The sequence below is a fragment of the Charadrius vociferus genome, unplaced genomic scaffold, assembly GCF_000708025.1.
Source record: "Charadrius vociferus isolate BGI_N301 unplaced genomic scaffold, ASM70802v2 scaffold384, whole genome shotgun sequence".
NCBI classification, from domain to species: domain Eukaryota; kingdom Metazoa; phylum Chordata; class Aves; order Charadriiformes; family Charadriidae; genus Charadrius; species Charadrius vociferus.
Window position 1 is genome coordinate 1,680,153 of NW_009648234.1, and position 21,719 is coordinate 1,701,871.

Genomic DNA, 21,719 nt, shown 5'->3' on the forward strand with positions numbered 1-21,719 from the left:
TACGTTGAAAATTTTTACAGAAGCATCCAAGTTTTGTTCAGGACATGCATCGCCTTTTGCAGACTCACGTGGAAATGGCACTAATGGCGTCAATAGGGACATAATGATTTTGGAGGAAAAGAAAAAGTGTTTTCTTTAGAGAAGGGAAGCCAGTTCCTCCAGAGGTAGAAGAGAGTGAATAGTCTTGTTGTGGAATATCGTTGTGGTGGACTAAGCATCCACCTTCTTTTTGCCTCGAAGGAGGTGTTTTCCAAGCTAACCCTTCCCAGTCCTCCTGTTTTCTCATTCTTACCACCTGTAATTGTTCAGTATCTACCCTCCAATTTCCAAAAGCAATTGAGTTTCTTTCTACGCAACATCAGTGGTATTCAAAGAATAAAATTCAAAGGTCTCTGAATATTTCCAAGATTGAGGTGTTTATATTTTTCTTATTGTTGCAACCTATCCTGCTTGCTGAATTAGGAAGCGAAATTCAAGCTCAAACCCCAGGTAACTTTTTTTCTCTTATCAGAACTGTTTTGCAGGCTAAGGTGCTTTCTTCTGCTTTTACTGGAATGTGAATAGATTTTGGTGGAATATGAACAATTATCTAGAAAGATCTGTTAGTGAATTAGCCAAGGAAAGGCAAAGAACTGAGTATCTCCCATCTCATACACATAAATGAGCTACATCTGAAGATTTAAGCAATCAGATTTGCATAATGAACATGTTTATGCCACATTATAGTCACCTGGTTTACAAATTTAGTGAGCATTTCACCACTATTATCTGTTGTCATAGTAGAAAAATGGAACATTTGGGTGAAAATAGTTTGTAAGGCAATGTGAATGTATTTTACTTTGTGCTTTTTAACATCTGATCTTCAAGACGTTTTTCTTGTTTGAGGGGTAAACTCTCGTGGCCAGATTGGTGGCTGAAAATGTAGGATTAGTGCATCTAGCTTTTAGGGATTTGGGCAGGGGATTGTTTGTCTGAATTCTCTTGCAGAATATTTGAACTGGGTAACTGACTGGTTTTTGTATCTCCTAATATTTCTATTTCATTTTCTATTTTCTGGTGTAAGTTTTTCTACACAGTTATTTTTTTCTTTATTTTTTTCTTTTTTCTTTCAGCGTTGTCTAGTGCAGTATTGTTTTGATTTCAGCATGGTCCCTTTGGCCTCATTTTAGGCATGATTTTCAGGAGCACAAAGAAGAGTTTATACACTTGTGTGTCTGAAAATCCTGCAAATACTATTGTAATGTTTGGGCAACCTGTCCAAATACGGTGTTTTCATTAATTACTGTATGGATGTTTTTCCCTTCTAGGCCTAATTAATTTCTCTCTGACCTCTAGAAAATCAGTTCACAAAATGTGAACTACGTCTCTCATCTTCTTTCCAGACTTTGTTCACTTAGAGAGCAGGAGATTTAACATTACCTATGTCATTCCATCCATTTTGCTCAAAAAATCCGTAGGTACTGCAAAGTTGCATCCTATAAGCTCTGTGGTGTCTTCCACAGTTTTTCACACATTACTCCTGTGGTTCAGGTTTTTTTACCCCCTCAAAATTCAAATCGGGTTCTTGGTACAAACCTAGCTTATAAGTGACGAGGCAGAAGAGTTTTGGCTGTTTGAATTTGCAAACAATGTATTTGCTTTACTTGAGATTCAATCAAGAGAGGCATGTTCTGCCAAGGAATGGTTTCCTGAAGAGGTGAGTGATTCCAGAAATGACAGTTTACTTAAGATCCATCCATTTCTTTGCTTGCCCAAACTCACAGATCTTTAAAGAGGTCTGATTTTTCTTTCTTCGGTCTGAAACATGCTTAGTCTCCCAGTCTTGACATCCCAGGCTGTTTGTCACTTTAGAAAAAGTGTGGCTGCAGCCTCAGGAGGTGTGAAAGTGCCAGTGTGGACCTGCCCTGTGCAGTATAGTTACCTCCTGCGCACACAAACCGTGTGTCTCTGCTCGTTTTTAACACCTAGAAGCAGTGTGGAATTTTTTTAGAGCGCTGGTTTTATATTCTGCAATGTCATACTCGATGGAGTGGGAATTGTAGTGGTTTAATTAACATGTTAGGACCGCTTCTGAGATCATCTCCATCTGCGCAGCAGACCTTGCGTTTTGGGCTGCCTTCCTTTTATCTTCTGCAAAATTCTGCATCACAGGCACAACTACTTGTGAGAACTGCTACTGAGCCTCCGCCGACAGCAGCACAGGGCGTGAGGCCCGTCCTGCGTGGCAGCAGTACCGGAGAACCTGCTATGGCACTGGGTGCCGGCTGCACTCTGCTCTTCCTCAGGCTTGTTCTCCTTGTACCGTGAAGTGGGGTGTTTGGAATCTTTCTTGTTTCCCTCTGTGGAAACAGGACGTAGCTTGCAATGAATACAATGGATTTGTGTTTAATTAAGGCAGCGGGATATGACTTACAGTTATTCCTCAACACCTTGAAGAGGTTAAGCGCTGTCTCTTTGTTGGGGCTGTCTTCGAGCAGTGCCTGGGGAACGGCCCGAGCTGCGGGTGCAGAGGTGTTAGCGGTGCCTGTGAAGCAGCGCGGTCTGATACTTATGGGGCAGGTACAGCTGGGTAGAGGTTTTTGTGGTTATACAAAATATTTTCGGAAAAATTCAAAATAGGTGACAAGGAACCTGCTTGCAAATTTGGGTCACATTATTAATTTTGGCTCAGGTATGTGTATTGCTCTACACAGCAAACGAAAAAGAAAATTTTATCCTGTTTACCCTGTAGGTGAGGGATCTGTTACCTCCGAGGCGGGAGGCTTGGGTTTGAATCCATCCTCACCGCAGGAGTTCTGAACACAGGAGCTCTTAGAGCAGGCTCTTTGCCATGCGTACCGCTGCCTGAAGATGTTCCATCGTTTGTTAAAATACATGTTTTAACAGTACGGCTCAAATGCATCCGGTTGTATCAGAGGACACGATGCCAAGATGCTTCTTGTTAGCCTGATGTTGACCTCCAGCCACGCAAACAGAGGTTATGTTCCTATAGGAAGCAGTTTCACTAAGGAACAGGGTTTGCTAGTCAAATATTTTCTTGCTAAAGGTAGTTGTTTTTCAATTATAAGACTGCACACATAGATTTTTATGACCAGATTCTCAGTAAGGTAATGCATCTTTAATTCATTGGAAATTAATGAAGCTGTAGGAGCAACTGAGAGTAAATAGTGGCGTTTGTGTGTTAGTGACTGAAATGAAAAAAACAAATAACTTCATTTCTTGTCCGGGTATTAGATCCCCTTCTGTTTCCAGTATTTAACTTTTTATTCCTTTGGGATCTTTAGAAAAAGAAACCCAAACAAAAAAACCCAAAACAACCACCCACACTTGAAACCCAGAGAGGCAGAGAAAAAGAAAAAAACCACATCAAACAAAAATTGAAGTCACTTAGTTCTATAAGTGGTTGAATTTCCCCCCTAGATATTTGCCCTTACTTGCAGTCATGTTTAAAACAAATTTTGGCATTCATCTTCTTCCTCCTTATTCTTTCTGCACTGCGCTTTCCAGAGGATTTGCTAAAAATATTTTTCCAATTCAAGTGCTTGGTACTTGAGGGTCAGGCTACTTTATTTTCTTCACTTACCTCTTGTTGCTCTGGCTGGAAGTAGAAATATCAGTGAAAAAGCCAGTCATGCTGCCTTTTCCAGGCTCCTTGTCTAACTGTGCGAAATAATGAGGACCACACAAAAAGCCTGCTCCTAGAGGAATACATCTTAATATTAACATTTCGTATCTAACGTACAATCTATAATACAGAATGCCTGTAGTGTAAGGGACCAAAGTTGTCTGATTCATTCCGAATTTATGAAGTTATAATCTTCAGGCTCTAAATGAAGGACAAATTTAGCATCCAAATTCTTAGTATCTAACGTGCAATCTATAATATGGAATGACTGTAGTCTAAGGCACTGAAGTTGACTGATTTATTCCAAATTTATGATGTTACAATTTTCAGACTCGAAATAAAAGGGCAAATTTAGCATCCAAGTTCTTTTTTCTATCTCCCTTTGTAGACTTTAGGTGACAGTGTCAGATTTCATGATGTGCAGCTTTCTTCCAGACTAGAATAAATGTACCTGATTTTTTGGATTCATACAGTTGTTTTATTTTCTTTAACGGATCTTTGGATGCATCTCCCCCTTTTATTTTTTTCTCTTTTAGCGTGAAGCCAATTCTTATATTAATGATATATTTTCTTGTATAGTGGCTTATAATAAAATAAAATGTTGTTAAAAAGTAAGAATATAGATAAGCCTATGTAGTGCGCACAGAGGTCTCGGTATGATTTGGTTCTTATCCAGTGGTAAGGTATCAAACACCATGACGCAAATTTTAGTTTATCGGAGACCTCCTGTGATAGACAAGCCCTTGACTTAGAAAACAATCTCAAAAAAGAATATTGCTTCTATAGAATATTTTTTTCCAGGCCTGAAAGGAGACTCTCTCTTTGCTGAAGGTAAGGTGGAAGTATACACATCATTTCATGACTACTAATATTCAGAAGTCATAATCTGTGGAAAAAATGTGTACACTATGTGGGGAAAAATATCTCTCTGAATTCACAGCGCTCAATCTACCCAGCTGTGTACCCGTTCTCTAATGGCACACAAAACAATTGGCTAAACTGGATGAATCACTGCGTGGTGTTCTGCTGTCTGTCTGAAGGCAAAAGGAGGGCGAAAGCGGTGGAACGGGCAGTCCAGCAATAGCATTCACCTGTCGTTACCTCTTCTCCCCAAAACAGATTTGCTGTCTTGAATTTGGACCGGCACCAATTCAGATGAAGAAGGGATTTTTGATTTAGATGAAAACCACACCTGTGTATGGAGGTAGATATTTGGGGGTGCTGAGAGTTGCATGAAAAGTCGTTGGCAGGACTGGCACGAGAGACCGTGTCTCCCAGACCTTTATTCAGTGGGTTGGTGGTGGTGCTGTCGTCCTTTGTGTATCGCGGTGAGACTTCTGCCATGCACTTGTGAATGAGCGTTGTCGTCGTGTCTGCCGCGTCTGTTCCTGCTTTTTAAACCTCGATGTGTGATGTTCTTACGAAGTGACTGTGGCGCTCTCTCTGTGTTTGGGTCACATCACATGCCGGAGCCTGACCTGCGTTTGGTCATGCCATCACGTTAGAGATAACTAAATAATAGGGAAGTGATACATGTCGTGTGTTGTTTCTCAAACTAACATTGACCTTATGAGGCCAGGAAAGATTCTTGAGACAACTTCTTACACCAGCCTGCCGAGCTATTTATTGAGTCATCTGTTCCATCCTTTTGACTCTGTGGCTTTTAGGTTGGTAGTTCTTTTTCGTAAAACTTCTGAGGTTGAATCCCCCAGTTGAACTCAAAGCAGCTTAGGCTTGGCCACCGGCCAAAAAGCTCTCAAAGTGAAGCATCCCAGAAGGATAATGTTTTCAACCTTTCAAATCTCAAATGGTTCGCTGCGGTTCTAATTGCAGTCTCCCATCAGAATAACCTCCCATAGTGAGAAGTGGGGAAAAAAAAAAAAAAGAAAAGAAAAAAGCGCAGTTTCTCTATATAGAGATAAGACAATTGATTGCAACCTATAAAGCTACCAATTATACAAGATTTACTTGTTGTGTATTTTAACTGTTACCATAGAATAAAATGCAGGTTTCCAGGCACTATCACAGTCATCTAGTGTGACTGAACAAATGGGATGCTTTAAACCACGCACAGTAAGTCACTGAGCCTCCGAGAGCCCCAACTGTAAGCATTTAATTGCCATTGACAGTTCTGGCCAATTAAGTCTCTGCAATAATGATCGCATCAGCAAAAATTACTGGATCTTTTATGTTCAGATAACCACAGTTCCTAATTGGAATATGGTTTCAATGAAATCTTTTCTCTCCATTACCAAAACTAACATCAGGGATCAGAGGGATCAGTGTTTCGATCAGTGGGTTGGGAACTTGGCGAGGGTGAGAAAGGCAGTCAGGATTATTGCAAGGCAGTGAAAATGTTGGTATAGTTTTAAGGCAAAGAAAACACTGTGGCTCCTTTCCTGCTGCCCCTCCAGATCAGTTGTTCTCTGGTTGTATTGGCACCATATAGTGCGAATGAAGTGTGGACTTCACAGGGCAGAGCCAAGCCTGAGCTACTGCGCTCCTTCTTTCAAAGGGAATTAATTATTGGCCTGGTGTTACCCTGGTGTGGCGTATGGTTTCTGGTCAGAGGGATATTCTCTCTTCCCAACATAAACTTCGCTCACTCATAGTTACCAATGCTGTACTTTATAGACAAACCTTCTATCGGTATCTTAAGGATGGACGTGCTTCAGTGTGTTTACATACAGATTCATGTTGATGTAAACATGTGACAATTATAGTATTATTCTTGTACTTTAACCCATGTAAGGAAATCATAGCATCAAACTAAGGCCTCTTCTGCATGCATGTACTAACAGAAACTCTTGCTTGACCAGCCTTAGGTTCTACCTTTACTGCCTTGCGGTACCTAGCAAGTATTTTTCAGGCGTTAGCTAGAGACAGGCCTTGTTGAGAACATTAGCTCAGCCCACCGGACTGGCTGCTATTCCGCACCAGTGCTGCAGTTGGAAAAGCGAATGAGCCTCTCTGGGTCCCACCTGCCCATTAAGTGTGGGACTTCAGTGACTGATCATCTAAATCATCTACTGCAATTAACCGGGCAACCTGGGGGAGAAAACAAGCTGGAATATTCTAGTCGATCCGTGAGCTGTCAGGCTGCTGGGATCTTCCTTAAGAAAGAAGTCTGCCCGGTTCCAGCGGCGGAATGCGGTCTGCGTGGGGCAGAGCAGAAGGCCGATGACTTGTTCCCGCTCGCGGGTGGACTGACTAGTATTCATGCAATACTCATATTGTATTATGGCATTACATGATGTTTGTTGTTATGAGCGATATTGTGTTTTTTCACTTTTATGCGCCCCATGTTAGGTTTTTATTCCTTGAATTTCAATTTTAAGCTCTTTTTCTTTAGAATTCGTATCTCATTCTTTTTAAAGTGATACAGGCTAATTTAATCAAGCAGTCTCTAGAATAATAGGGAAGTTATGCTAATTCTTGGAGATTAAATCATGTGTCTCTTTTTTTGCTCGTGAAATGCTTATGGCATCCTGGGGTGCATCAAGAAGAGTGTGGCCAGCAGGGCGAGGGAGGTCATCCTCCCCCTCTACTCTGCCCTGGTGAGACCGCATCTGGAGTACTGTGTCCAGTTCTGGGCTCCCCAGTTCAAGAAAGACAGGGAACTGCTGGAGAGGGTCCAGCAAAGGGCAACAAAGATGATTAGGGGACTGGAGCACCTTTCTTATGAGGAAAGGCTGAGGGACTTGGGTCTCTTTAGTCTAGAGAAAAGAAGATTGAGGGGGGATCTTATTAATACATACAAATACTTAATGGGAGGATGCCAGGGGGATGGGAGTAGTCTTTTTTCAGTGGCACCCAGTGATAGGACGAGGGGTAATGGGCATAAACTTGAACATAGGAAGTTCCATCTTAACATGAGAAGGAACTTCTTTACTTTGAGGGTAGTGGAGCACTGGAACAGGCTGCCCAGAGAGGTGGGGGACTGTTCCACTTTGGAGACATTCAAAACCCGCCTGGACGCTGTCCTGTGTAACGTGCTGTAGGTGACCCTGCTCTGGCGGGGGGGTTGGACTAGATGATCTCCAGAGGTCCCTTCCAACCCTAACCACTCTGTGAACTCTGTGAAATAACATGCTCTTACTTTATGAGAAACTTGCTCTCTTTTTTATGGAGAGTTGGGATTGTTTCTTTAATACATTACAAGCTCATCAGGAAAGGATGACACGGAATGAATCCTGCCAGCCAAGGGAATTGTGGCTGCACCGCGTTAGCGCTGCAGCCCTTCGTGCCTTTCAGGAAAAGCCTGCGTGGGAATGTGTTTTAATAGGAGGAGTTAAGGCAAGCCTAATGCCTGGATTCAGAAGGTGGAGATTCTGTTATGGCTATTTAAGAATGCTCATTATTTAAGGGTCCCCAAGTTGTTATTGCTGATGCTACCTATGTTTTTATTTATAGGCTCTGGGCTACAGCACTAGACTGAAACTTGTGGGTCCCACGTTTGCTGTTGCTTTCTGAATAGTTTTCATCCCTCGCTTCACTGCTTTATCACCAAATATGAAGTGGAGATAGTAATACTGGACTAAGTTCAAGTGCTTTGAAATCAGTTGTTAAAAAGAAATAATTCAAAACCTGTTGGTGTGGTACTATTCTGGTTTTCCAAGGCTGCAGAGTTCCTGAGAGATTCACATGTGCATTATTTTTTTTTTCCCGTGTGGGATTTCTGTTTGTATAAGAAGGTTTTCACAGCAAGATTTCAAACCCTAGCAAGTGCCGGTTGCAAAGCACTACTTCATAGCATTAGCTGCAGCGTATACTGACTTTGCATGGTAAAAACGACTGCGTAAGGGTGAGGCACTGGAGAATATTGCCTGCTAACACTGCCTTAAAATAGCTTGCTGCTCTTTAGCCCCACGGGCACTGTGGTTTTCGCTTTATTTTGCTCTCTGACGTTAAGACTGCATCCCTGATTGCATAGGATAGAAGCCAGGGTCTCAGATCAGACAAGGTAATGTCTGTGGTTCCACTCTGGTCTGCTATTATTTGTTCGGTAACTGTAAAGAGAGAGCTTGTCACTGTGATGCTTATAGGGCTGTAGTAACACTTGTACCTTTTAATAAACAAACATGCATTGGAGTGCTCAGGAAGACATCAAGTTAGATTCCTGTGATAAACAATATGAAGAAGCCCTTAATAACACTTGACTTACAGCAGAATTCGTTGTAAAGCCAAATGCTTTTCTTTGCCTGGGGTGGTACACCGAGAGAAAATGATGAGAACGTGGACACTAATTTTTATGGTTTCCGATGCACTTTTTTCTGTGAAATGCTTTTTAGATCTGTGGTAAGAATTGAATTGAGGATAAGACTAGCCTGCGCGCCCAGGTTTGCTGAACAAACACCAAGTTCGAAGTACGAGCACGTGCTTGGAGTCGGCATTCAGACCTAACTGCGTGAGCATCCAGTGGGTGGAGCGCTGAACTGGGGGCCGGGGCGTATCAGCCCCAGTCATACCTCTGGTGTTGATCTGGTGTGTTATTTGTTCAAAGGCAGTTCTCTCCCACTGTCTCCCCCCCCTCTTTTACCCCATTTTATTTGTCTACAGACTATGAAAATCCACAGGGGTAGAAACTCTTTCACTGACCAAAGTGTCTAACCTTATCCTGTCTGCAATATGTAAGCCATATGGTAACAGCAACAACAGACATTAATTAGTTCAAGCCCTAATTTCATTTCTGATTGAAACTTCTATCTGTTTCGGTTTTTGCTTCTAGGAGGAGGGTGAGTAGACAATAATTTCCCCTTTAGCGTCACTTGCTGCACTTTTCACAACGTGGCGTTGACTTCCTTTCTTGTTTTGCTCTGCTGCGGGTGCAGGGTCAGCTCACGGTGTCCTCCCTCTCGCAGCTACCCCCATATCTTTCTAGGAACAGAGCAGTTTCCCTTCTTGTGCAAGGGAAGAAAGGTTGATGGTCAGCCAGTGTTACAGCTTCTGTTTTCCCTGACCTCCTTTCCCTGCTGCACAAATGAAATCGAGATCATCCTTTACGTTACACGATCTCAATTCATACTCGGCAGTTCAGGGGCCGGGTAGTGGAATCGGAGTTTCTACCTGTGGGTCACGGGATCAAATTGGAGTCGCGGTGGTAATGATCAAAACTTGCTGCACTTGAATGGCTCTTTCAGTGTCCTGCGAGAAAAGAGCGTATGGGTTCAGCCGGCTCCAAGCCGTGTTCGCTTTTAGGAAGTATACAGCATTTCAGGCTCAGGTGTCTCTTCTGCTTCAGTTAACTAAACTGGAGCTGAATTAGCTGTAAGGTTCATCAGTTTTGTACCTTCCGTGGGAATTGAACTTGGTCCGTGGGAATTGAACTTGGTAATAAGAGAAAAGAAAATACAGTGTAAATTCAAAATTCAGATATTTGATTCTTGAAAATGAAGCGCAGTATTGTAATGCACATTAGGACCATAATTTCGAATATGTGGCAATTTCTATGCATACTCTTGAGTTTATCATGGGATTTCAAAAATGGGTATACATTTATGCATGCTTTAAATCTGTTTTGCATTGCTAGAGTAGTATAAAGGAGCATTGGCGCAAATGGTAATCTTGCCCATTTTTCTTATTTAAATTTTCACCTTTTGCAAATTTGTCCATATATGTTAAGTAGTTATGGATCAGAAGATGTCCATTAGAGATGACTCACTTCAGTTAAGAAATGTCATGGTCTGTTTTAGTCATTAATTACTTGAGTTGACCTACTCCAGTCAAATCATCTTTGCGCATCAGGAAATACGTTAAGAACGTTTGACACTCCATACTGCTGCCCGTTTGCCGTGCCACAAGGATACTTTTTCAAAACCAATTGTAACAGAGGAGCGTTGTACACAAGAGATTCACTAACCCACTGCATGTACCTGTGACTACTTTACATGGCACAGGTTGAAAAATAGCGTGAAAAAATGCGACTATTTGTGGCCATCTGATCAGATTTTAGATTAAAAATAGAACAGTTGCAAAATGAAAAGTATTCTGAAGTTCAGGATAAATTGGAACGCAAACTGATCACTTTAAAGCCATTTACAATGGGTAAGGAGACATCAAGAAACACAAGTCATACACAATGTGAAATCAGATGCTTCTCAGAAGGGTGGTTCACATTGCTACTTGCGTCTTCTGGCACTGGCACAGCAATGTGGAAGGGCACTGTGTAATGGGAAGTCGTGCCAAGGATGTTGGGAATTCTGGACATGCCAAAGTGACTCCTATAGTAGTAAGTTTTGACTCGGATCAAGCAAAACACTTGCTTTGTAAGGCTGTCAAGATATTTTGGGGCACTGGCTCTTCTTGTGTTGTGTTTCTAAGAGTAGCGTTAACTAATTTTTCAACAAAACCCAGTAATTTCATCTCATGGAAAGCAGAAATATTGGTGGTGTTTTGTTGATGACTACAACTACTCAGTTTTCCGTTGAAAGCCAGTTTTGTCTGTAAACCTTTGCCAGCACAAATCCAAGTTGAGGTTCCTATATGGCTCCTATAAGACTGCCTTAAAGGACCCAATATATCAATGTTAAGGTAAGTTTTTTGAGTACAGTATATAATCGCTTGCCCTTGTATTTATCTTACCGTTTACAGTGGAAGGCCTATCTATTTTTCCATCCAGTTGCTCATGAATAAACAATATGACATGCTGTCTCCTCAACAGCTGCTTTTCTTCCCTTCATTCTGCCGGTGATGCAGAAAGTCACCGTACATTTGCATATGAAATACCAGCTCCAAATCACATTGCCGTGTCCTGGACCAGTGCACAGGGGAATAATGAGCCTCCGAGCAGTACTCTTAGATCTCCATGGGCCGGGGGACTTACTTGGATGTGGCTCAGGTGGTGGCCTATGGAAAGTGGTGTTCTCTTAGTCAGACTTAGCGTAAGTTTAAGCATCCAGCACGCCCCTGCCCTTCGGAACTATCCATTTGAGCACCAGCAGTGTTTTATAGCTTGCCTGTCGTAAGGGAAACAGTTGGGGTCTAAACTGCTGGAAGATCATCGCACTTAAAACTGAGCACGTCTTGTGAATTGGAGGCATTGTACAGAATAAAGAGGGCTGAGTGATGAATTTGTATATCGTAATTGTCTCTGTGTTATAGAAAGAATGCCTTTCAAATGTGTCTTTTTCCAAATTCCTCTTATTGTTGTTTCTTTAGGACATAAAGATCTTTGATGAAAGAAAGAGGGGAAAAATAACAGCAGCAAAACTATCTCTTTGTAATTGTAGAAAATAGTTACATAAAATATGGGACTCTGAGAAATTTTAAAAAAAGCAAAACCCAAAAACAAACCCACCAAAACTGAACAGAAACCCTAGAATAATGATAATAAAACCATCTTCAGCCTACCAGAAAATATGCACATGCTTATCCTTCTGAACTCTGAATGCTTGTGTGTCTGGTACTTATGTCCTACAGTGTGGTGTCTCAAAAGCTGTCCTGTGTGTGCCACAGCTGTGTGACTCTAGTGCCCATCTTCTTTGTGCTGGGAATACCCAAACCTGTGAGCCAGAAAGGGTCTGAATTTCTCTCCTGGATTTGGGCAACAGGAGAAGGGCCTCTGCAGGTTGTGGGACCCAGCGTGAATCCCATCTGCCTCGCAGTGTAGAGACTAAATAACTTCTCTGGCGGTGCAGTTATAATACACAGAGGCTGTACGGTTTTTAAAAATAAAAATTAGGGCTTTAAATATCAGAGATGTACATGATATATAACAATCCATTAGAAAAATATAGGAAGCACTGGGATAAACTTAAGAAACATAAGCAAAAGAAAAAAGAAAAAAAAAAAGTCTTGTTGGGCAACTCTGATATAAGGAAGGTAGAACTCTAGTTAGGTGGCAAGAGCTTGCAAGAAGGAAGGCTCCTGCAACCAAATGGTTTCTATATATAAGTGCTCATAGCCTAATATGTATATTTTTACACAAGAACAGAGTTAAGATCGTTAGGATAGTATAGAGGTGGTAGATATATGGGAAAAGTAAGTTTGTAAGAACTATAGGTGGGCACAAATGATGAAGGTTAAACCCAGAGCAATGGACTCAAGTAGTGGGTGGAACCTGTATCTTCTTGCCTGCAGTGTGTCGGTGTGGTCGCTTGTGGAATCTGGGTCTGTGCCCAGGTCAGAAATTCAAGATGGTAAAGTCACATCTAAGGTGTCCCACACTTAATGTACTGTAGAAATTCTTAATTTTGCTGTTTGAATTTTCATTTTATTTTAGATGTGAAATTCAGAGCCAGTTATTGTCATCGTTCTTCTGACTGGATGTAATCCAGTGCCCAAAGTCTTCTGGGTTAGGGTAAGGTGTTAAATGGCTTGATAGAATCAATGCATTCTTTTGACTGCTGTAATTTGTAAATCAATTAACTAAATCAAAAGATAAAAAGCTGAATGGGCAACAAGGGCAAGTTGGGGTTTTTGTTGTTGGGATTTTTTTTTTCCTTCTTCTAGATGGCAACATACATCTGCTAATATGTAGGAACCAGTGGCAAATCCTGAAATATCAGCTCTGTCAGTGGAAAGCACAACTGGTTATGGACAAGACAGCAATAACTGGAAAATCAAGCTTGCATTAAATAACGTGTTTTAGGAGAGTCCTAAGCAAATGAGATAACTTGTTTAAGAAAAATAAATAATAATAATAAAAATCCTTAATCAGGTATCCACAAGCAAAGGAAGGTGCATCTCTTATGGAAGAACACGTTAAAATTTTCTAAAGGTAACCTAAACCGAAGACTCAAAAGCCGAAAGTCAGATCTATGCTTCTTACTCTCTGGGGAAGTTTTTTTACAATTCCACCTTGAAATAAATATCAGCATTTTCCAAAGTGCTGGTTTCTTTGGCTGTCTTTAGAGTGCTGTACTCTCAAATCCTGAGCGTGTGTCCCAGCAGCAGCTGGTACATGGGAACCATCCAGGAAGGCCTGTGCCCCACCGGGTAGAAAAAGGTGACCATGAAACAAACACACATAGAACGTGACAAAATATTTAAAAGAAATAAACAAGTAGGAATTTTAATGCAGCAGTGTTATGGAAATGACAATATGTGGACAGGTTTCCGTGATCATGAGGAAATAATACATCAACTTATTTCCTGTAGACTGTCGAAAGTTTCCACGTTGCGTGTGGGCAGTTGTGACGTCGTAGATGAGGTGGTTTGGGAAGAAGATTTCATCCCAATAATAAATTTATGAATGCAAAAAATAAAGTCTGAGCCTCTATTTAATTTCTTTTTCTTTTAGGTGCCCTTAAAAATATGAAGTCTTCTGCTTTAGTACTCTCTTTTATTGTATTTTGCAGTTAGAATGCCGTGTGTGTGTTTGCTTCTATTTTCCTTCCTTTCTGCCTCTCTTTTTTTTTTTTTTCTTTTTTGGGTTCACCTTTCCCTATAGAGTTCTTTTTGCTTTGCTCATGTGGAAGTAGGGTTCAGTGAGACCCCAGTGGCTTCTGGAACTGATCTGGGCAACTCTATAAGCAAGTCCATGTTGAATGAAGCATTTTACGAGATCAGCTTAAACCCAGAGAATAGCAGGGTAAAAAGTGCATGTTTTCTTTCAGTTGCTAATTTGTCCGTTGCTAATTAAAGAGAGGACCAGATCTAATATTTGTTTTGCTCTCAAACTATGATTTACACCTGTTTGTAAGAGCAATTAAACTTTTAATTCAATAGAATATACTCTGCTTTATTTATGCAGAGATTTGATGCTTATATATTAGTGTAAGTTCATCCCGATGAATGAAGCCCAAATGGTGTAAGGGGGTATCCAATTTCTTTTGTCTCAGCCAACGAACATGCTGCTCTAATTAAAAGTCTGCATGGAATATTTATAACCAAGGAGAAGAAGAAAGACTCCCAACAGTAAGTCTGCCAAAACCAATGAGTGCAGAGTGGAAATCCTCCGAGTGAGGGAATCATAAACCCTTCTGTAATATTTGTCTTTGTTTTCCCATCTCTGAGGGCCCGCATGACAGTTCAGATAAAATATATATAGTGTTATTAAAAAATAAATTGTTGAGTTGACAGCAGAAGTTACGAGATGAAACTGTGTCGCTTGCATCATGTAGGAGGTCAGAAGATGATTATAATGTTACTTATTGGTCTTAAAAAGTGCACGACTGCCGTACAGACCCTGGTGTGAGCGCGTTCAGAGAACCTGGCGGTGCTGAGGGCTGACTACAGATGAGCAGCCGATCCCAGACCTAGAATAAAGTTTCCTTTTCCTCAGTAATCTCAAAATGCCTCTTCAGAGTACTTTTAATCAGTGGATTTTGAAGGACTTGGCATCATTGCTCCCATGCTACAGATTTGTGGGGACGCAGAGAAAGGAACTGCCTTACGTAAGGGTCACCTACAGCAAGTGCCAGAGCCGGAAAGACAGACGAGTCTCCGGATCGCTGCTCTCTGCTCTTCCCTGCCTTACGTTTCCCATGCTGGGGTTTTTCCTGAGGTTTTATGCACCCTACTGGCATTCACAGATATCCTTCATAATGGCCCTTTTCCGTGAGGTTTTGAGTTTAGCATGCTAAGCAGCCCTGAAGTGAGCAGCTACTCAGCCCTGTGCTGCACGCAGCAGCATATGGATTAATAATGCTCCTCAGAGCGGTATCTGTAAAAGCTGCGGGTGATGAGCGGCTTTTAAGAAGAGTCCCTGGTGTCTCTCTCTATGGGAAAATGAGGCACTAAGTGTCTGCTTCCAAAAAATGGAAAATTAAAATTTTGTATGCCGTGACATACACTTTAATACTTTTTTCCCACCCTTGATCCTAATTATGTATTATACAAATCTAATTCTTGCTGATTGGTTAGGTTTTTTTTTTTCTCCCTTACCTTTTTCCTGGAGTACTGTACATCATCTTATGGGGGGAGGCAGCTCAGTTGGGTGACATACGCCCTACAAGTCATCCTTCTGCAGAATGGCAAAGGGATGGGAGCCGCTGGGGCAGGCAGGAGTATTACGCTTCATTTAGATGGTCTTTATCTGAATGAAGTTCACCTTATAATTCCCGTGAGGTCTCTTCACTTTACCTTGCCGTGATTTCATTGCTTGAAACAGTGGCTCTGAAAAAGGCTATTTATGGCGCAGCGCAGGTTGGGGGAGAGAAGAAAAGAGGAGGTCTCACCCCCTCTCCCGCTCACTTTGCATTTTGCGTGACCAGGTGTGTCGGCAGCGCGCTCGCAGCCGTCGGAATGGCGTTTGCCTTCTCCAGCCGCAGATAGCCTTCTGCAGCCCTGCTCCTGGGATCCGGGAGAACAACAGCCGGGTGCGAGGTGCTTACGTGCCACTGGGGCTTTCTTACTAATCCCTGCGACGGCGATGGCTGACCTATCTATAAGTCTTAGCCAGTCTCTGTTATCTGTGTAAAGCTATTGGGAGGCTTTTATTTCAGTAATCCATGCGTAGCTATTTAAAAACTCATTTCTATAGAACGAATTTTATACAGAACCTTGTTGATTTTTATCTTTGCAAAAAGTTCCTGTGAGTCCAATAAAGCTTTTAACTTCCGTTTTGGTTTTTTTTTTTTCTTTTGGTAGTCTTTGGTTTAGAGATGCACATTAATTGTTGGAGGCGAATTCAGATCTCCTGACCTTAGAGAAATTTGTTTATCATTAGATAAATGTATATATGATATGTGATATGTTTAAATATCTGTATTTAAGCCAGGGTTTATAGCAGCATCTGCTACAATAGACTGCACTGCACAGTTCTGCAATAAGTACCTTCTGATATTTTTAGCACCTCAGGTAATACATCCACTCTGCTGTCCGCCAGTATAATCGTAGCAATCATCATCTTGTTCCAAAAAAAAAAAAAAAAAAAAAAAAAAAAGAGGGGGTGGGGGAGGAAATAACCAAACTCTCCTCACTTTCAGAGACTGCCTCCGTGTGCTCAAAGGCTTCACTTGATCTTACTGAGAGTCAGAGGGAGTGGAGTGCGCTGTGGCCAGTGGTGCAGCACGGACGGAGCGAGTCGGGGGTCAAGCTCATTGTGCAGGGACTCTTTTTAAAGATTCTGGGTTGTTTGCAACAGGTTTGCCACTCTGCCTGGTATGGAGGAAGAGTTGTAAGCTTAATTCCTCAAAGGTTGGCAGAATAACCACCTTAGTAGGAATATAGGTGTTTTTTTTTGTTGTTGCTTCAGGTTTCCAGAATTTTCTTTTGATCTTGCGTATGTGTTTTTAATATGCTGATCTGGGGGAAAAAAACCAAACCAACAAACCACCACCCCACAATTGATTATTACATGAGATATCTGACCAACTTTTTCCTTAATGATTTCTAACAATTGGATTTTTAAAAATAAACTATTGTGAGCACTTACTAATGTACTATAATTTTCAACATGGATATGCCTGTGGTATGTTTTTCAGAGTAACACTGATGTTGCTGTCAGTGCTTCATTTTCTGATTTTTTTGAGCTTCACTTTTAGTGGTTTCTTTTTCTCCTGTTGGAGACGTACTGCAACAAAATGTAAAAATGCTTTTCCTTTTAACATAGACTTTAAGAAAACAAAAATAGGGCACGAGGGAAACAGTCTTGTTCTTCAGTGTAGAAATTGTGGTTTTATCGCCGAGGAGGGTAGCTTGGCAGAAGCAGAAGAAATTTGGCTTTGGAAAAAAAATAAGGGAAAAGCTTTAAAATATTTTTTCGTAGCAATTTTAAGGAGCTAAGTTTTCTGAACTGGATACAAGAAGTCATTAAGCTGGAATTTGGATTTGCATCATGAAATGCGCATAATAGAATCTGTATGTGTGACAGAACTTTCTCCATCGCTAATGAAAGTTCATTATGGAACTTTGCATATTCTCCTCAACAAGGCCAACTCACTCTGCCCCAGTAGATCAATTAACTTTTCTTCGCCATCTGTTCGGCCAGCCATTAGTTCTGTCAACATTGCATCTTCTGGTGGCTTTCAACAACATAAGGGCTTTAGGCGGCTGGAGAGGAGGCAGGTGCCAGTGGTGCGCCGGAGCATGCCTGCGGTACGCTGTGTTAGCAAACTGGAAGACCTTGAAAAGAGGACTTGCCGATGGCGGACAGTGATTCTACCTGTAGCTTATTCTTCGCTCAATTCAATACGTGTTGGATTTGGTGCTCCTCATGGTTTCCAGAATCACGTAAGCAAATCTCTGACTTCAGGTGTAGCCCTGACCAGCAGCATGAGTCTAGTTTTGTTAAAAAGTGATGTAATCTCTCCCTCAACTTCATTGAGGTTCGGATCAGCCCATAGGAGACGGAGGAGTATGGGGCTACTGAATTACGGAAGGACTTTGAGCAGTGTACTGTGCTCAGAAGCTCCCACTCGGATGTCATGTCTTTGTTAGGAAGGGGCAAAAAAGTTGAAGACTGTTGAGAATGAGAACACCTTATAGCTACTGAGTTGTCTGGAAAGTCTGTCTGCTGAGCTCCAAGATACACCATGTACTTAGGCAGCTGTGAAGGCATTTCTCATTTCCTGATGCTGCTGTAGAATGGACCATAGAAATCTAGCTACAAAGGGTATGCTATAGATGATATGTGCCAGTGTTAAAAGATGCTTGCAAATCCTTGGGTAGAAAAAGGGAGCTTCAACAAATGGGATGTTTTTTGGGTACAGTGCCTCTGTGGAACATCACCTCTTTGGGGCTGTGCAAGGCTCAACGTTTCTTTGTCAGTTTGAAGAGTACTAGTGTTGCTTTTTCCTTAGCAGCTATCCTGCAGTCAAAAATAGTATTGTTCAGTGCTCAGAACTCCCGGTCATCCGTGCAGTAACAAAGTAGTGTGAGCACAAAGAGCAGAATACAAAGAAGCTTTAGGAAAGAAATCGATTTACTGTTTGAGAGGATTTTGCCATACAGAAAAGCAAAGAGGAGAGTTTTATTTTTAAATCATGAAAAAACTGTCAGGTGTCTCTTAAAACTTGGAATCATACTTGCAACATTATCTGCCGTGCCAAGTAATTGAGCTTCAACTTCAAGCACCCTGCAGATATTTTGCCTTCTATCATTACATATGAAATACAAATACCGGAGCTATGGTCTGTGGGGTTTCCTACTTATTTGTTGCCTAAGTTAGAAGGCAGGTACAGGGGGTGAAGCGGGGGATTGGGCGCAGGGAGAGTGCGGCCTTCTGGTTACGGTATGCGAATGCCACCCTGGAAGAGGAGGCGATGTCCCTGGCACTGGCGTTAGGCTTCCCGCCTGACGGTGCTCCAGTTAGGTTAACTGGAAATGCCACAGATAATCTCTGAAAATAAAGATAATGCTGGCGTAGCTGTCCCTATAACTGTATGGCAATTTCTGGAACCGATCCAGCTGAAAAATAGCCTATTTGTTAACTTTCTTGAGGTGCTGTTAAGCGGCGTTCGTTACCCAGCCAGTTCCCCATGCAAAGAAACACACAGCTACGCTGTCACGTGGGAAAGGACGTTGTGAGAGCACGAGTGAGTGCTCAGGACAGAATCAGAGATATTTTTGAAATAGTCTTGTCTAATCAGATTGTAGTGACAGGTAGTGACCACCTTCTTGCCACACAATCCATGAATTCATATGAGATTATTTTGATGAGGAAACTCTCTGTATGTAACATTAGGGGGGGGGGGATTGTTTCCTATTTTCTTTCTCTGTGATGAGAGTGACAGCAACCCATATTAGGAACTAAATGGTCTGGAAAATTGTAATTAAGGAAAAAACAAACATTTTGTTGTGAAAACACAAAACTGAAATAAAGCTTTTAAGAAAGGAGGCGAAGCGTTCATGCATACCAGTGAAACATCAGAAATTGTTTCATTCAGAAGTATTTGTTTTTTTAGGACAACTCAGAATTCCAGGAAGAAATAATTCACTCTGCAACTCTTTTATTGTTCTTTTCTTTTGAAAAATGTTGTTTTAATCTGAGTCTTTTGGATGTAAGCAAGCGTCCAAATGACTCTGGTAATGACTGGCTGTTACAGTGTCTCTTTCTGGAGTTTGGGTCTTTTTAAAAAAAACTCTTCCAGCTTCATCCAGTGCAAAATGAGATTGATTTAGATAACTGATGGAAAATTTCTTCAGATACCTAAAGTTTCTTTTGTTATTTTGTCTTAAGATTTCTTATTCTGTAGATGGAGATTCTCAAGCTGGAGGTAAAGTCCTTTACAGAATCGGGTGCTCTGTCCAGGTCTGGCAGCATAGCGAGACACCTGCTAAGACACAACCATTCCATATATTCCAAAATATTCCATATTTTCTTAAGTGAATATATGGTGTGTGTCCCTGGCTTTTGACAGATTTGAAGGTAGAAATTCTCTCTCTCATAGAAATGCTTATAGGTATAGTACTACTCCCACTCTTCTGCTGTTTTCAGTCCTAAAAGCCACGTGCAGTACGAACGGCTCTGAAATAGGCTCCGCACAGTGAACATCCCAAAAAGTCCCGTTGACTTTCTGGCGTCAGGAGTCTGTGAGGGGGCAATCGGAAGTAGGATGGGTCCTGTGTTACCGCTAGATGTCATGCATTTTGGAAAGCCTGGAGATTTGTGGGGTGTTTAATGCCTTATAAAGAATATTCGCAGCTTTACGCTTTTCAGTTTCTACTATGTTGAATAGTCACAGGGAAAAAATATTACTAGCAAGCTTTTAAGTTACTCAGTCTTATCTAAAACCCCTTTAGATCTGTACCCTACAGAGTCAAGCTCTTGTCCAGCTCTCCTTAGTCGGTATAAGGATTAAAACCCGAGTTGTGCCTGGCCAGAGGTCCCAGCTCAAAGCATAGCTCTCTCGGTGTTCGTATGGGCTGAGAGCAGTGTTTGTCTGCTCAAAGAGCCGGTGCCGAGCGTGCTAGTGCCCAACGCCTCTCTCTGCTTCTCTCGTAATGCCATTAATAAAGAATTAATAATAACAGAAAATCAAAAGAGCCGAGAGCGAATATCTTCTTTGAAAAACAACTCGAACAAATAAAATAGAAAAATTACATCTCTTTTTGTGTGTGTTAATGTTACTGAACTTGTTATTGCTCAGTAGTGCTGCAGTATTACAGACCTCTGGCTTTCAGAGTTTTTCTTTCATCTCTGCAGAAATGAATCAATATTAACAACATTATGGTTTAAAATAGTAATAATCTTTACTGAGTTCCTGTTTCCTTTGAGATAGATTACTTTTCTACACAAATGGTTACTCTGGGCCCTTCCTTGCATGCCATTTCACACTCTGCACCTGGGTACTTCAGTACATCCTTCATTAGGTCAGATTTTACCTTATTTGTCAATAAGGTAGCTAGCTGTTTGTCTCCCCGGGGTTAACGGCTTGTTGATGCTTTCAATTGCCCTCTTTCTAAGACTTAGAAATTAGCTTTAAAAAAAAGAAAAAAACCAAACCAAAACAGAAACCTCCAGCTGAAAATTGCGACTGTTCAGAAATTAAAGTGCTTTTAAAGATCTGTTAAACTGTGTAATAGACTCTCAAGGGAAGAGATGGGAGCCCTTTTTCTTGAAATCTTTAAAGGTAGCTCAGAACAAGTGCTGTGTCACTACTGCACAGAACAATCCGCCGTGGGCAGAGGGAGCGCTTTGGAATTTATTTATATAGTAACAAGTGAGCCATGAGAAAACAAGAAATAGCACCAAATAACAATTTAACAAGCATTTATTGTAAGTGTAAATCAAAGGTTTGATATGTAGAAGTGATGCTGAGTTACTAACAGAAATAGAATTGGGTGACGTAGTTAAAGCTTTTCACCTCTGTCTTACAGGATGCACCATCTGAAGATAGCCACACAGATGAAAAGACTAGGATATACTAGAATGGGTTTGAGGAGAGGGAGGTAAGATATACCTGTAGCTTGGGATTCTCTGACAAAAAATTTCACAGAAGCTCCTTGTGCATAAGCACTGTGCTATTTTTAATTCCTTAAGGAGTTGATTCTTCTTTCAGGAATAGTTTTTGCGTCCGCTGCTTCCTATCTGAAACGCGAGTGCACCCTTTAACCTGAAGTGCAAGATAGCCTAAATTACAGAAATGGTTTGAAGCTAACGAAGGACCGGAGGTGCCACAGCGTTGGGAGCTTTGTGGTTGCCCCGTGCTTCCCTTTCGCACAGCTTGGCGTGGGTCGCAGAGGAGTTTGGGCTGAGCTTCCAGAAAGG